Source organism: Lagopus leucura, unplaced genomic scaffold (genome assembly GCF_019238085.1).
Source record: "Lagopus leucura isolate 7727_CA_CO unplaced genomic scaffold, USGS_WTPT01 Super-Scaffold_806, whole genome shotgun sequence".
Classification (NCBI taxonomy): domain Eukaryota; kingdom Metazoa; phylum Chordata; class Aves; order Galliformes; family Phasianidae; genus Lagopus; species Lagopus leucura.
In genome coordinates, this window is record NW_024962260.1 from 3,012,951 (window position 1) to 3,017,411 (window position 4,461).

Genomic DNA, 4,461 nt, shown 5'->3' on the forward strand with positions numbered 1-4,461 from the left:
CGGGGGGGGCGGGGCTTGGAGGCCACGCGGCTTTTTTCGCGGGAAAATTCGAAGCGGGGGCACCGCTCTCCTTTCCCCAGCCGGCGTTGGTTGCGCGGGACTACAACTCCCGGCGTGCCCTGCGCGCGGCCGCCGTGCTGATGTGCCGCGGGGCGCCGCGGGGCGCGATGGGAGCTGTAGTTTTTTTCAACAGGTGCGACGGGGACTCGTCATTGTGGGGATCCCTGTACCGGTGCACATTGGATGGCTGCCCTCAGGGTGCCACAGCCTCCATTTTCTTTCATAAGGTGCAGTGTGAAATCACGCAGGAAAGGTCAATCTTACCCCACGTACCTTGTTCAACCCCATACACCCTGTTCAAGGCCACATGCCCTTTTCAACCCCCCATGTTGCCACACGACCCTTCCCCACGCGGTAGAGCCCAGCTGATTTCCATGTGCTCCTCCAACATCTCTGCCTGCCACAGCCATCCTCCATGTGAGGGCACAAGCTCTGCTTTCCCCACTCCCCTTCACTTGCACTGATTGCTCACTCGCTGTCTCAGCACAGCAAAAGCTCTCCTTCACGCTGTGTAATGTCATCATTGCACCACACCTCCAGGCTCACAGCCATGAGATGGGCACCATTCCCTTTGCCACTTGCTCTTGGTCCCTAGCATTTTGCCTTTATCCCAAAACTCATTGCCTCGGGGCAACCCAGAGCTCACTTGCCTTCTCACTCCTCCAGCTCCTCTTTGCCCATCTGGGGAAGCTTCAGAGGGTTTTGGCTTCCCACAGAGTCTTTCCAGCCCCTCTGGTATTTGGGTGTATGGAGCAGAGCTGGGAGCGAGCAGCACCCATCCCCACTGCTGATCCAGCAAGCACTGAAGGCTGAGAAATTAAAATAATAGCTAGATATGCTTTCAGGAGAGTGATTCCTCTGTGTAATTATAATACGTATTATCCTCCCTGTGAAAATACATTATATTGAATAAATTCCCTTTTTGAGCGGGGCTATTCATACTATTCATTTGTTTCAGTTCAAACATTTGCAGCTCGTCGATCTGGCAGCTCCTCGTGCCGAGCTGGAAGTTCTGTGCAGCTTATTTATCTGCTCACCATGTTGCAGTGCGGGCTGGCGATAAGAATAAAGCCATGATAGGTTTGCGAGCAGAGCTTAGATTTTTCAAAGATAATTTAATCAAAGCTATTAGGGAGTCAGAAAGGAAGACTGCTTTTTTATTCAGCCTAAAGACGAACCTTCGCTCTGCTTGGGAAATGATGGGAACACCCCAAATCATTCTCGGACACTTGAAAGGGAGCCAGGCTGGACGTGGCTCTGGGCAGCCTGGTCTGGTGGTTGGTGACCGTGCACATAGCATGGCGATGGAACCAGATGATCTTTGAGGTCCTTTTCAACAGAGGCCGTTCTCTGATGCTATGATGATTCTATGGTTCCAGGGGAATGGCTGACGGTTGGATTGCGTGAGCTTCGAGGTCTTTTCCAACTTTAATCATTCTATGAGGGGACCGTTGGCTGGCTCCGAGGGGTGGGAATTCCATGATGCCATTAGTTCTGACCTCCTCATTTACATCCTTTTTAAAATATATCTACGTAATTCATTTTCTTTTTTCCGGAGCAGGAGCGCTTTTGTGCCACCGCTGCCAAAGGAGAGATTTCTGAAAGTCCTTCAGCCTCAGCACAAATAAATAATGCATCGGCCGGATCGGCGGCGGAGCCCAAAGCCCTAAATCCCATCTGCGCGAGGCTGATCTCATGGCGAGGTGCACAGCCCCGTGATCAGGGAGCTGACAGTGTCCCTTTAATTTAATATCATTATTTCTGACTGGTGCGAGCAATCCGAAGGGCTGAGCGTTTTCATCTCTCATTGTGACAAATACGCGCTGTAATTCTTTGACCAAAATGTCAGTCTGCTCGGGAAATGAGTGGCCCTCAGAATGAGAAAGATTTCCAGGGGATTAAAACCGGGCCATTACTCTCTGGTTTAAATGCATTCAAGGCTCTGAAAGCCTATCTGCTTTGGTTCCTTTTGTACGAAAAGTTATTGACTTATCAAGGTTAAAATACATTCAGTATGGTCCAATAAAACAGGGATATCTCAGCATTCATGCTGTCATTTGCAGGTCCGTTTTCATGGCAACAGGGCTCTTTTCTGCACATTAAACGGTTCAGTTGTGCAAAGTTCAGACATTACATAAACAGAGAGGTAACAACAAAAAAAAAAATCAATGAGCTCATGGGCATGGAAAAAGGAGATAGCATTGATTGGGGCCGGCATCGATATTTGGGATCGCTGGCTCCTGCCCTGCTCAGAGTCCTCCCGGACACAAAGGAGAGGCTGAAGGACACCAGGGGTAGGCTGTGCCTCCCTCCCGTTAATTAATGCACCTCGTTATGGGAGGGCAGCACCCACCCCTGTGCCACCTGGCAACTTTAATAGGGTCGCATCCACTTTGTATGCTTTGAGGGATCCTTGCTCCCTGTTTTGCTGCAGGGGGGATGCTTGGGGTCCTTTGCCTGGGGGACAGCCCTTTCCAAGTCTTGTCTATCCATACACATGGCACATCCCAAGGCAGAAAACATCTCTATCCCCAGGGAAAAGCATTCCCATTCATTTCCAATAGCATCTTCAAAGGACACCAGTTCAGCCCCCTGATAGCAAAAGGTGGCTGTAGGGCAGGGAGGGGGCAGGGGGATGATGGGTGGTGGCATTCTAGTGCCATCACCTTGTCTGCATCCCAGAGGTGGTGTTGATGCTGGGTGGATGGCAGCAGGCCGTGTGGGGCACTGGGGCGAGTGACGTTGATGCTGATGGGAAATGTCAAGCTTTTTGCTTGCTGGTCTTGGGGACTGAGAGAGATTTCAGCATTCAAATGCTCTTCAGAGGAGAGACACCAACATCTGTTGGGGAAGAAAATGGAGAGCTGAGAATGGAGGGGAGATGGCCATGGAGCAGCTGAGTGTGAAGGAGAAGGAGAAGGAATGGGGAGAAGGAGGAGAAGGAGGTAGAGAAGGGGGAGGATGAAGGAGGAGGATGAAGGGGGGAGGAGGAATAGGAGAAGAATGAAGGAGAAAGAGGATGAAGGAGGAGGAAGAGGAGGATGAGAAAAGAGCAGGAAGAGGAGGAGGAAGAGGATGAAGGAGGAGGAATAAGGAGGAGGAAAAGAAAAAGTGGGGCAGGAGCAGGGCTTTCCCCCAACTGGGGGATTTGCTGCCCTATACTTCCCATTCAGCCATGGGGTTGCTCTCCAGCACCCCCAGCATCCCTAATGTCCCCAGTATGGCCTAGTGCAGAGCCCAAGGAGAGAAACCACTCCCATCTTGTCCTTTGCTGAGCCCCAGCAGCACCACAAGCAGCAGGGGTCAGCCCAAGGTCTGCTCCAGGGTACAGAAAACCCCAATCTGAGCAAGGAGACACTGCAGGATGCACATATACATCCAGGCTCCATGTCCTAAGGCATCTCCGTGCTGGCACCGGGGTGCTGGGGGTCAAAGAGGCAGAAGCTCATGTGCCCTGTGTTTGTCCTTTTCTCTTTCCCACCCCCTTGGTTTATTTATAGATGCTGTGATTTATTCATCTGCAACAAATCTCTCTTCCAGCCGGGTCCTGGGGCAGCCTGCATTATCTCCCAAGCAGCCACGCATCACCTGGCACGTTTTCCATGGGGGCACCAGCACTTGGCACCAGTAACCCCAATATGTGTGGGGAGATGACTTGACAGAGCACAGTCCTGAGTGGGTCCCCAGGACACTGGATGGCAGATTACCTCCACCACAACCTGTGTCCTGGGGCCCTGCTTAGGACCGCGCCGAGACAGAATAGGGATGCCGGTGAATTTCCCTTCCACCTGATTCGATTCTCTTGACAGTCAAGAATTTAAAATGATTTATTAAAAATGTATAAAGCCCAGTTGTTGGTGTCTCTCCTCTTGATAAGAGCATTGTCTCCCGCGCCGCTCCCGTGTCAGATATGCTCAGCTTTGGTTTATGTTCCCCTCACTCAAACCGCTCCTGAAATGACATCCGTGCTGGATAAGAAGGATCCCGCCACTGTGCATATTAATTTTCAGCAGACTGCCTCAGGCAAACAAATTCAGACTTCAAGAGTCATTACAGCTGATCCGCGACCTCTGGAGAGGCGGCAGCGGTGGGAGAGGCTGACATGGCGTGAAGGAACCCATGCTCTGCCCATGTTCTGCCCGTGCCCTGTCCATCCATGTCCTTCCTTACCCACGTCCTTCCCTTCTCTGCCCATGCCTTGCCCATCCTTCCCCTTCCTTACCCATGCCCTTCCCATCCCTGCCTGTCTCTGCCTGTTCCTGCCCGTGCTCTGCCCATCCTTCCTCATTAGATATCTTTTCCAACTCTAATTATTCTACGATTCCGCATCCTGCCCAGCCATTCCCAGCCTTGCCCATGCGCTGCCCGCCCCTATCTGTCTGTCTCTGTTCCTGCCCATCT